This window comes from Agelaius phoeniceus, chromosome 28, assembly GCF_051311805.1.
Source record: "Agelaius phoeniceus isolate bAgePho1 chromosome 28, bAgePho1.hap1, whole genome shotgun sequence".
NCBI classification, from domain to species: Eukaryota; Metazoa; Chordata; class Aves; order Passeriformes; family Icteridae; genus Agelaius; species Agelaius phoeniceus.
The window spans coordinates 1,627,010-1,639,609 of NC_135292.1; the positions used below are offsets into that span (position 1 = coordinate 1,627,010).

At 55.0% G+C, this 12,600-nt stretch overlaps 1 pseudogene across 1 annotated transcript in view; it reads right to left on the bottom strand.

Annotated features, from left to right (window-relative positions):
• Positions 1 to 12,600, bottom strand: part of LOC143696041 (uncharacterized) — a 90,229-nt pseudogene that overhangs the window by 41,227 nt on the left and 36,402 nt on the right. The window lies entirely within an intron of this gene.

Here is a 12,600-nt window from a genome sequence, read left to right on the forward strand (position 1 = left end):
CTCCATTCTCCCCTCATTCTCTGCTCTGGGCTGCAGTGGCTCCAAGGAGTCCCCAAGGAGTCCCCCCTGCCCCTCTTCCGAGGCTCTTGAGGCTCCCACCAATGGCGGCGCTCCCCCCTCTCTGGGCTCCCCACTTTGGTCTCCTGGGGGACACAGGGCTCTGCTCCTCCAGACTGCCTCTGCCGGCAGCCGCCACCGCCACCCCCCGATGTCCCCCTGAGGGACCTTTTCTGCTCAGCCTTGGACTTCATTCTCCAAACATCCCCCCAAAAACCCAACCCAGGGACCCCCGGGACATCCGGGCCGGGCTCCCCCTCCCCGCTCATCTGCACGATGGGGGAGGCAATGATCCCACAAGTGGGGGCTGCGAATTCAGGTGGGGCTCGACCGCATGGTTCCCTCTGCTCAGCCTTGATCTGCATTTCTTCTTCCTCTTCCTCTTCCTCCCACTCCTCCTCTGTCTTGTCTCCACCTCCCTTGCCTCCTCCCCCCTAACCCCGCCTCCTTCACTGCTCTTTCTCCTCCCGCTCCTCCTCTTCCATCCCCCCTCCTCCTCCTCCTCTGTCTTATCCCCACCTCCTTCTTCTCTTCCATCCTGCCCCTTCCATTCCTCCCCCTGCTCCTCCCCTCTAACCCCACCTCCTCCTCCCCCTCCATCCCTGCCCTTCCCTCCCTCCTCCTCCTCCCCCAGCAGCAGCCACACCCTCGGTGCCCCGTTCCCGCAGCCCTCGCAGCCCACGGCAGGAGCGGGGATGGAGCCGGGCCAGGTCGGCATGGGCAGCGCGGGGCTCTCGGCTGCTCCCAGCCGCTGCGGGCGGGGGGAACCCGGCCCGGGCCAAAGGAGAGGCAAACTGGGCAAACTGGGGGCTGCACATCCAAACTGGGCCTTGCTGGGGACCCTGACTGGCCACTGCCAGCCCTTGGGGCTCCTCTCGGCACATCCGCCAGGGAGGAACGCACACAGGCCTGGGGGATCCCAGCAGTGGCAGCACTGCCAGGGACTGGGCTGCACTGGGATCATACTGGGAGAGACTGGCACTGTACTGGCTTTAAACTGACATCATACTGGGATCATACTGGGAGAGACTGGCACTGTACTGGCTTTAAACTGACATCATACTGGGATCGTACTGAGATCATACTGGGAGTGAGCAGGTGTTGCGGTTCATGTTTGGTTTCATCCGTTCTCCCCTCCTCAGTTGGATAAGTTGGTCTGGCTCGACCACCAGTTTATGTCAATCACTGTTTTCCCCTCCTTGTTATCCCATATTTGTCTCTGTATCCCCTCCCCAAGTCTTATGTCAATCACCGGCACCCCGCCTCCAGTTCTAGAACTTTCCAGATTGGGTGTCGAGTGATTGGCTGAAAGGCTTGAGCCCCTCCCCTTAGCCTGCCTCTATTGGTCCGCACCACCCATCAGTTTTACTGTATCAATTTCTTCGTTTTGTGATTGGTTGTTTCTTGTACCCACCCCCTCCCTTTAAAACCCGATCCCCAAAGGGGTTTGGGGCTCTCTCCTCCTGCTCTCCTCCTCCCCAGCAGAGCTGCGGCTCCGCTCCCCTCTTTCCTTGTTACCCACCCTTCTTCTCCGACCCTGGAATAAACCAAGTTCACCCCACCTAAGCAGAGTGGAGAGTCGTCTCTTCCTTCAACCCTGCGGTGCGGCTGCATTTATATCTTGGCTTCTCCACCCGACCCACGGTAGGCACCTGCCTCCGGCTTAGTGCTGGAGGAGTGCCTGGACGACTGAGGCTGTGGCTGGACTTGCTTACCCTCAGCCGGGCTCCTCTCAAAGACAGCCACAGCGGCATTTGCTGGCGCCCAACGTGGGGCCCCTCTGCAATTTTCGCTTGCTCCTGGTGGGATTCCTAACCAGTAGAGCCGGAATTTACCATCTCTGCACGGACCCCGCGGATTTTGGACTTAGTCCTTTGGACGCAGCAGCACCCCGAGGTGAGCAGGCCCTCTGAGGCAGCGCTCCCCGGGGACCAGACGAGAACTCGAGCACCCGGAGTCGTCTGACCGCAGGACCCACTCCGCCGCAACTTCTTTTGACCGTCCACCGGACACGTGAGTGTTTCGCCACTCTCCCAGTCGCCCTCCCTCGGTTATCAAGACAGGGGCCGGTGGAAAGTCACCTTTTGAGTTTTCGTTTGCCTTTTGCGCGGCGGTTTGGGCTTGAAGTTTGTGGCAGTGGGCATTTGACTTCGTCGGAAGTCCCTAGTGATGGGTGCTAAGCTGTCCACTGCCCAGAAGAGATTTAAAATCCAAGTTGAGGGAATCCTTGTTGGGGGGGGAATTGTTTATGAGAAAGCTGTTGTTAAGAAATTGATAAAATGGGTCACTTCTGAGTTCCCAGAAGTTTCGCCTGACATGATCAAAGATCCCGCCTTTTGGCGGAGAGTCAAAACTCGACTTTCGGAGTTGATCAGGCCAGGCGACGCTTCACTTACACAATTGGCCAGGCTTGTTGCCCAAATTAGGAAAATATTGAAAGATGGAGGGAGCTCAGAACAGGCCCCAGGCAAGGTTAAGCGTTGCCCCAGTTCTGTTTCGCGCCCCAGTTCATTTTCCGTACCCTCCGCCCCGAATACCCCCTCCCGCACGCCAAAATTAAAAACTGGGATTCTGAAGGGAGCATCCCGTCAATCCAGCCAGGCGCAGGGAGTTCCATCTTCCCCTGGCCCCCTCCAGAATTCCCAGTCCCCCCGCCCCGACAGTTCTGGCCAAACTGTTGGGGGCTCCTTGTCTTCTCCTGCCTCCCTGAGTCCCGTCCCCAAATCTCCGGTTTTAGAACCCCCAGTTTCGAAAACCCCAGTTCCAAAGCCCCCTATTCACCCCCGGTCGTCTCCTGCTCTCCAAGATGGCTCCTATGGAGCCCAAGATGGAGGCGACCACATGGCCGAAGTGGCGGGAAAACCCTCTTCTCCTTCCCAGAACCCCTTTCTTCCAAGTTCCAACCCCTTCCTGCCACTCGGCCACCCCCCAAGTCTCACCCCCATGTCCATGTTCCCTTTCAGTTCCTCCCCTTTTCCCGACTCCTCCCACTTGTCGGTCCCTCCTACTTCTCTGCCCGCTTTCCCACCCACTTTTCCTCCCACTTTTCCCACGATAGCTCCTCCTTCAGCTCCGCCCATGTCATCACCCGTGTCTCCTCCTCCCGCCTTCAGTCCTGTCCCACCCACTGACTCCGCCTCCTGGGGGGGTCCTAAAACAACAGACCACCCCGCCCCAGTTCCCAGCCACGCCTCTGCCGTCCCTCCTTCCGGTTCCCACGCCTCCTCTTCCGGTTCCCACGCTTCAGAGTCCGGGGGGGGGGGGGGGGGGGGCTGAGTGCCGGAGACCGGAGTTAGCTGCACTGCCATCAGCAGCCTCGGTCGTTTACCATCCCGACGGGGACGGTGGAGTGCGTAGGCAATGGGTCCCGCTCAATCACACCCAAATCAAAGAGCTGGTCAAGGCCCAAAAAGAATTCGGCCGAGACAACGAATATTTTCAGGGCATGTTGCAAGCGACCCTCACGGAAACCGATGTCACCCCCTACGACGTTCGGCGCCTCTTCAGATGCCTGCTCAATCCCTCCGAGTGGGCACTGTGGGAGGTGTCTTGGAAGAGGGGAGTGACGGAGGCGCTCCCAGGCCTGTGGGGTCAGCCCCATACCGGGGTAGATCTCACAGGCAATGTCCTAGCTATTGACCAGCTCTTGGGGACCGGGAACTGGGCAGACGGGAATTTACAAGCGAGTACCATACCCCAGGAGGCACTCCGAGAGTCAGCCCAGGCCGCAGAAAAAGCGTTCCTGGCACTGCCGAAGGCAGCCCCTCCCCTCCCCTTTTCGAAGATTTTCCAGGGCACAGAGGAGCCTTTCCTCGACTTCACAGAGAGGCTGAGGAAAGCCGTCGAGAGGCAGGTAGCAGACGAAGCTGCGCGAGAACTTATTATCAAAGAAGTGGCATCCTCCAATGCGAACGCTGCGTGTAGAGATGCCATCCTCAGCCTCCCGCTGCACCCGCCTCCAGAATTCCACGACCTAATCGAAGTCTGCGCCCGGAAAGTTCACCTTGTTCCATCTAGAGAGGGTGAAAAGAAGAAGCCACCGCTACCCCGAGCCAGCGTAGCAGAAGAAACAACCGAGAACGCTTTCGTTGGAACCATCAACCGCTCGCAGACCCCCGGAGCGTCTGCCGCGAACTCGCCATGCCACCTGTGCGGAAAAGTTGGGCACTGGATGCCTGACTGCCCGCTGCGGCAGGAATTTTATCAGTTCAAAAGGGAGCAGGGACAGCTGAGGGTCGACCCTTCAAAAAACTGAGATCAAAGCGCAGTGCCCCCCTGCGCGCTGACAAAAATCAGGCGGGCCACGTAACACCAATATGCGGGGGGGAGAGAGGCCAGGGACCGCCGCCAACCAGACTTGACTCGTCTTTATCGGACTTACCTTCTGCATTGCCTATCCAACCCAGACCTGTGCTAACGACCTCTTCTACTTTTGAACCCTACAGGTTGCGGCTGTCGGAGGCTCTCCATCTGAAAACCTCCGACTTTCAACTCGTGACAGTCGACCCAGAGTGTCCAGGTAACTGGAGACGGATCCGTTGCAAGTATGTCGTCGTCGGTGACACTAAATACACACCACCGACGGTAAACATTATCCCGGGTCTCTTACCATCGGACCCGGGGGTGTTCGCCGTCGGCCTGCACTGTGTCCAGCCCCCCGTCTTTCTGCCTAAGGACCAAATTATCGCTCAAGCGATTCCGGTGCCAGAAATCACATGGGATTTGCATTACTCATCCGAGAGCACTGTTCCAACTCTCGCCTGGGCCCAAGTCCTAGGGCGTGAGAGACCACATCTCCATTGCTATATTACAAAAGGGGGAGAAGGCAAACAGCTAAAAGGCCTGCTGGACACTGGGGCAGATGTCACGGTTATTCCTTCCAAGGAGTGGCCGTCGCATTGGGAGTTGCAAACCGCGCCTGGTCACGTCCGTGGTGTTGGGGGTTTACAATTGGCGAGACAGTCTAAAGGCATCGTACAAATTACGGGGCCGGATGGGCAATTGGCTTCTATATGCCCATTCGTTTTAGACTATACGGAGCCCCTGTGGGGGAGAGACCTCCTAGCCCAGTGGGGAGCCCGAATTGACCTCCCAGCGGCTCCCCAGGTTTTTTGGGCGGCGGCCACTGATGAGCGCCCTACCTGGAAGCTCAATTGGAAATCCGACAAGCCAGTTCAGGTAGTACAGTGGCCGCTCAACAAACAGAAATTGGCGGCGCTCAGGGAGCTCGTTGAGGAGCAGCTCCTTAAGGGCAACATTGTAGAGACCACGTCACCGTGGAATTCTCCCATTTTTGTCATCAAGAAGCCCAATAAAGATAGGTGGCGGCTCCTCCACGACCTCCGTCAAATTAATAACATCATTGAAGACATGGGGCCTCTCCAACCAGGGATGCCGTCCCCAACGATGCTTCCGCAAAATTGGGAATTGGCTGTAATAGATATAAAGGATTGCTTTTTTCAAATTCCCCTTCACCCGGACGATGCCCCGCGTTTTGCGTTCACGGTTCCCTCCATTAACCGTGAGTCCCCAAGCAAGCGCTACCATTGGCGGGTCCTTCCGCAAGGCATGAAGAACAGCCCGGTGATCTGCCAATGGTATGTCGCCTCCTTGCTGTCCCCAATCCGTGCAGTGATAAACGATGCCATCATTTATCATTACATGGATGACATCTTGGTGTGTGCCCCGACCGCCGACATGCTTGGCCACGCCCTTGACCTGACAGTCAATGCGCTGGTTGCTGCAGGGTTTGAGCTCCAGCAGGAAAAAATTCAAAGGGTGCCGCCTTGGAAGTATCTGGGCTTGGAAATAACTAAGAGGACCATTGTTCCTCAAAAATTGGCGATTGTACCAACTATCAAAACCTTGGCAGATGTTCACCAACTGTGTGGATCCTTAAATTGGGTAAGACCTTGGCTGGGCATACCAACAGAAGACCTGGCCCCCCTTTTCAATTTATTGAAAGGGGGAGAAGAGCTAAGTTCTCCTAGGACCCTTACCCCAGAGGCGAAAACCGCGCTTGAAAAAATCCAGAAGTTAATCTCGGCCAGGCAGGCCCATCGCTGTCATCCGGGCCTGCCATTTAAATTTATTATTTGTGGAAAACTGCCACACCTCCACGGGGTGATCTTTCAGTGGGATGATACCATCAGAGGCAGGGACCAAGGCTTGAGAGACCCCCTCTTGATTATAGAGTGGGTGTTCCTCAGTCACCACCGGTCCAAGAGAATGACACAGCCCACTGAACTGGTGGCAGAGCTGATTCGTAAAGCTAGGCTGAGAATCAGAGAGCTGGCAGGTGTTGACCTAGCGTGCATACATATCCCTCTCAGATTAGATTCGGGCCACCTAAAACAAAAAATGATTGACCACCTCCTACAGACGAATACAGCTTTGCAGTTTGCTCTAGACAGCTACCCCGGCCAAATTAGTGTTGATCGGCCGGCCCATAAATTATTTAACCAAGAATTCGTATTGTCTGCAAAATCAATCCAGAGCAGAACTCCTCTAAGGGCGATGACCATTTTTACAGATGCGTCCGGGAGATCCCACAAGTCAGTTATGACTTGGAGGAACCCCCAAACTTGGGAGTGGGAGTCCGATGTCACCGAAGTTGAAGGATCACCTCAAATCGCCGAGTTGGACGCAGTGGTCAGAGCTTTTGAGAAGTTCCCTGGGCCTTTCAATTTAGTTACAGATTCGGCCTATGTAGCGGGGATAGTATCTAGAGCTGAAAATGCTGTGCTGCAGGAGGTGTCAAACCCAACCCTATATAACTTGCTCTCCAAATTGGTTCAGTTGGTCTCCCACCGGGAGCAACCCTTTTATGTTATGCACGTAAGATCACACACCGATTTGCCGGGGTTCATCGCCGAGGGCAGCCGGCGTGCCGACGCCCTCGCCACCCCTGTTCAAGAGGCCCCGCTCCCTGATCTCTTCGGCCAAGCCAAGATCAGCCACCACTTGTTCCACCAAAATGCGCCTGGCCTGGTTCGACAATTTCGTCTCACGCGCGAACAGGCCAAGGCCATCGTGGCTACATGTCCTCACTGCCAATCCCACCAGCTCCCTGCCATCTCTCTCGGAGCTAACCCCCGTGGTCTGTCCAGCTGTGAAGTGTGGCAGATGGACGTGACGCATTGTCCATCGTTTGGCCGCTTCAAGTTTGTACACGTCTCTGTAGATACTTTCTCGGGCGCTGTCTTTGCTTCTGCCCACACAGGTGAGAAGGCTGCGGATTGCAAGAAGCATATGCTTCAAGCATTCGCAGTCTTGGGCATCCCCAAGGTAATCAAAACCGATAATGGCCCAGCATATAAGTCCAAGGAACTGCGGAGTTTCCTGCAGCAATGGGGAATAGAACACAAAACCGGCATCCCCTATTCCCCGACAGGCCAAGCCGTGGTGGAGAGGACCCACCAGAGCCTTAAAAAAGTTTTGGAGCAACAACGATCGGCAGTGAAGGTGGAGTCCCCCCACATCCATCTCACACGGGCGTTGTATACCATCAATTTTTTAAATTGCTCCTTTGAAAATCTGAATCTGCCCATTGTGCGACACTTCGGGAAGCACGAGAAGCTGCAGCCTAGGGCCAGGCCTCCGGTCCTCATTAAAGATCCGGAGACCTGGAAAACAGAAGGGCCATTTGATCTTGTGACCTGGGGTAGGGGATACGCTTGCGTGTCCACTCCCTCAGGTCCGAGATGGATTCCATCAAAGTGGGTCAGACCCTTCCGCCCTAAAGGGGGCTCAAAACCAGAACAGGTCCCTCAAGTAGCAGAAGCGTGTTGGCGGCGGAAACGGAAGAGCTGGTGGGCAAATCACCATTAGTCAAGGTCCTGACCCTCCTCCTTTACGAGCCAGACCTTTTGATTTATGTCTCTGTTTCTTTTCAGTTAGATCTCCCACCTGCATGGACCCGCTGGCTATCACCACCCTCCTGATAGTCCTCCTTGTCGGGACTCCACCACCATCAGCGAGTCCCTGGATAGTTCCCCAGCCGAAAGCTAACGTGTGGAAGACGCTCGCCCAAGCCATGGGCCAGGAACATATCTGCCTGGACCTTGGTTCTGCGGAAGACCCGATGTCGTCTTGCCTAGTGGGGATCCCACTTCCCATTTTTGAATTTCCCCACCCCTTTAATGTTACTTTAGGTTCGTTGCTTCATCGCAATCCCCCATTAATGGTAGACGCCCAAAACGCATGGAGAGACGGGCTCAGGAAGTTGACCCCCCTGCAGTCCGACCCTCCAGAGCTCCACCTGATCGGCTCCGCAAGGTCCTCTGCTTGTGTTTGGTTCCAATACATCCCCATTTCCAGTTCCTCTAAGTACTCAAACATAAAGCCATCCAGTCTTGAGTACCAAGCAACGCGATGGTGCAATTTTACCATCCGGTTGCCTTTCGCCTCTACACTAGGCACTAAACCATTAGCGTTGCCCAGAGGGACATTTTTTATATGCGGAGACCGAGCGTGGGCTGGCATCCCCCCTCGTCTTGCCGGAGGCGTCTGTACATTTGGCAAGCTGACGCTGCTTACCCCCAACGTTACGCAAATTAAAGATTGGAAGCGTAAGAGATCGCAGTCTGAATCGGCTATTTCCAAAAGAGATCTTAGAGATTTCGACCCAGACTGCGACTCCAAAATCAAACATTGGGCCAGACCAAAGTCAGTCGCGCTCACCATTTTTTTACCGTGGGTATCGATTGCAAAGTCTCTAGGAGAATTGGGCCGCCTAGAGTGTTGGGTGGCTAAGCAAGCAAATTTCACCTCAGCTGCCTTGACTGACCTCCTCACGGACGAGGAGATAACTAGGAAGGCGACCTTACAAAATCGGGCGGCCATCGATTTCCTCCTGCTTTTACACCACCATAGCTGTGAGGAATTCGAGGGCCTGTGTTGTCTAAATTTGTCATCGAAAGCAGAAGACGCGAGAGTCTCCATATGAAAGATGAAAGAACTCATCCATGATATTAAAAATGAAACATCAGACTGGCTGGGGAACCTGTTTAAAGGCTGGGGATTGTCAGGATGGGCCGGATCCATAATCCGCTCTGTTTTATATTTAGTTTTAGTTGTTGTTTTAGTAATTATCTCTTGCTCCCTGATGTGAGGACTCCTTAAAAGATTCGTGCTGAGCGCTTCCGTCGCCAGCGTGAACCGTCTGGAGCTCCCTGATGTCGAAGGAAGGCCCACCTCCAACTCAAGCTCCAGGAGCGCCAGCGAAGAGAGCATTGACTCAGAGGCCGCTCGACAGATGACAGTCGTCTGACGTTTAGAGATTCGTCCAGTCCCTCACCCTTTCCTTTCCTTTTCTTTTAATACAAAAAAGGGGGAGATGTTGCGGTTCGTGTTTGGTTTCATCCGTTCTCCCCTCCTCAGTTGGATAAGTTGGTCTGGCTCGACCACCAGTTTATGTCAATCACTGTTTTCCCCTCCTTGTTATCCCATATTTGTCTCTGTATCCCCTCCCCAAGTCTTATGTCAATCACCGGCACCCCGCCTCCAGTTCTAGAACTTTCCAGATTGGGTGTCGAGTGATTGGCTGAAAGGCTTGAGCCCCTCCCCTTAGCCTGCCTCTATTGGTCCGCACCACCCATCAGTTTTACTGTATCAATTTCTTCGTTTTGTGATTGGTTGTTTCTTGTACCCACCCCCCCTCCCTTTAAAACCCGATCCCCAAAGGGGTTCGGGGCTCTCTCCTCCTGCTCTCCTCCTCCCCAGCAGAGCTGCGGCTCCGCTCCCCTCTTTCCTTGTTACCCACCCTTCTTCTCCGACCCTGGAATAAACCAAGTTCACCCCACCTAAGCAGAGTGGAGAGTCGTCTCTTCCTTCAACCCTGCGGTGCGGCTGCATTTATATCTTGGCTTCTCCACCCGACCCATGGTAGGCACCTGCCTCCGGCTTAGTGCTGGAGGAGTGCCTGGACGACTGAGGCTGTGGCTGGACTTGCTTACCCTCAGCCGGGCTCCTCTCAAAGACAGCCACAGCGGCAAGCAGGAGCCTGAGGGGGGCAACTGACACCATGTTAGGGGCAAATGGGATATAGTGGCAGTGACTGATCGTGCTGAGTGTGACCGGGAGTAGCTGTGAGCAACTGGGATCATGCTAGGAGCAACTGGGAGGAACTGGGTGCACACTGGGGGTGGTTGGAAACTGCTGGACTTATCCTGGGATAAACTGGGATCATGTTGGAGGTCACCGGAATCATACTGGCAGTGAGTGCCATGACACTGAGGCTGACTGGGAGTGGCTGGGAGGAAATGGGATCATACTGGAGAATACTGGGAGTGCCTGGCAACATGCTGAAGGGAACTGGGCTACACTGGGAGATACTGGGAGTGACAGGACCAAAAGTGAGGGTGAAAGAGAGTGACTGGAACCATGTGGAGCACAACTGGTTCACACTGGCAGGGACTGGGAGCACACTAGGCTCATCTCTGGATCATACTGGGAGGGACTGGACTAATAGTGAGAGTATCTGAGGAACACACCCTGCACATCATCCCCCATACTGGGCCTGACTGGGAGCACGCTGGCAGCAAATGGCATCATACTGGGACTGACTGGGCTGATCTAGGAAGCAACTGGAACCATGCTGGAGGTAGATGGGACCATACTGGGAGAGACTGGAAGAAACTGGGATTATACTGGGACCACACTGGGAGGGCTGGCATGTGACTGGGATCAAACTGGAGCTTACTGGGATCATAGTGGGGTTGAAAGGGAGCGACTGGGATCACACTTTGGGCTACTGGGAGCAGCTGAAGAAAACTGGGATCATGCTGCAAGCAAACTGGAGGAACTGGGAAGGACTGGATGCATGCTGGGGGCAACTGGGATATACTGGGCATGACTGGAGGATCATACTGGGATATGACACCTTACCGGGGCCACTGGAAAACGTGGGCACCCTGTTACCTTTTGGGATCCCCCTGAAATACCTTTCCCCTTACATCAGCCTGTTGCATATTCATAGAGCCTCATGCATATCCTAAACTACTTTATACATATCATAAACTACTTTACATATTCCAGAAACGATTTTACATGGCCTCTCCTTGGGTCTGCCTTTTCAGAGCATGTGTGTTTCTTGGCTGTGGTTTTGGCTCCTTCTCTTTATCACCTCCAGTTTTTGGGCCTTGGTGCACTCTGCCTTCAGACGGGGAGTGCTGATAGTTGGCAGATCTGTACAGGTGTCCTCATCCTGTGTGCATTGGATGTTATTCCACCCAAGCAGACATTTTACACACGCAGCTATTTCGCCAAGCTTAATTATCAACAGAAATAAAAACTGTATCTTTAGAACAAGGTTATTTTAACACCACACATATAAAATCCATTTTAATATTTGCAAAAAGCCAATATTATGATATTTATCTTTAACAGGGTGAAGGAGCCCTGGCCCAGGCTCTGGCCCTGGGGGACACGGGGACGCTGCTGGGGGGTCCCTGTCCCCCTGTGCCACCCCCAGGGCCCCGGCCCCCCGTCCCCGTGTCAGGCTCTGGGGTCGATCTCGTGGAACATCCTCTGGGGGAGGCTGTGGGGCCGGGGCCGGGGGGACCCGGGGGGACAGGGGACCCTGCTGTGCACGAGCAGGGTTGGACTGCTCTGGGGGGAGCTGTGAGGGGGCCGGGGCAGAGTGACCTCCCCAGGGACCTCACACAGCCCCCGTGATGTCACACAGCTCCTCTGATGTCACACAGCCCCTGTAATGTCACATGGCCCCTGTGATGTCACACAGCCCCCCCCGTGATGTAACACAGCCCTTGCAATGTCACACAGCCCCTGTGATGTCACACTGCCCCTGTGATATCACACAGCCCCTGTGATGTCACACAGTGTAGTAAACCCCATGGACTAACTTGCACTGCTTGATAATAAGGCCAGATAAGAGGCTTTATAAACACAGCCCCTGTGATGTCACACAGCCCCTGTGATGTCACACAACCTCCATATGATGTAATTCAGCTGCTATGTGATGTCACAGAGCAGCTTTGTGATGTCACAGTCACCCTGTGATGTCACAGCCTTCTCTGTTCACATCACACAGATGCTCTGTGATATCATACTCTGTCACAACCCACACTGTGATGTCACACAGCCCACTCTGTGCTGTCACACAGCCCCTTGCTGCCATCCCAGCTGCTCTGTGGCTCTGGGACACAGCCCCAGAGGTGCTGTTGTGACACAGCCCCCGCGGGGACATCCCACAGCCCCGGCCAGTGCTGAGCCCCTGGGAGCTCTGTCTGTGCCCTGCTCGTGTCCCTGAGGGGCCCTGGCAGTGCCCCAGCCCTGCTGGGCAGTGCTCAGGAGCTGCTCCTGGCCAGAGCTGTCTCTCTGCAGCTCTGCTGCCCTTGCCAGGAGCTGCCTCTGGGCCAGGAGCCCGGCCCAGCTCAGCAGCACAGACACAGCACAAGGACTTTAATCACCCTCTGGGCCTTTGCTGCTCTTTGCATCACACCCAGTCCCTCAGAGTGGGCTCAAAGACTTCTCAAGAGCTCCAAGTGAGATTGAAATACTGAAGTTTCTTGTACTTTAAGG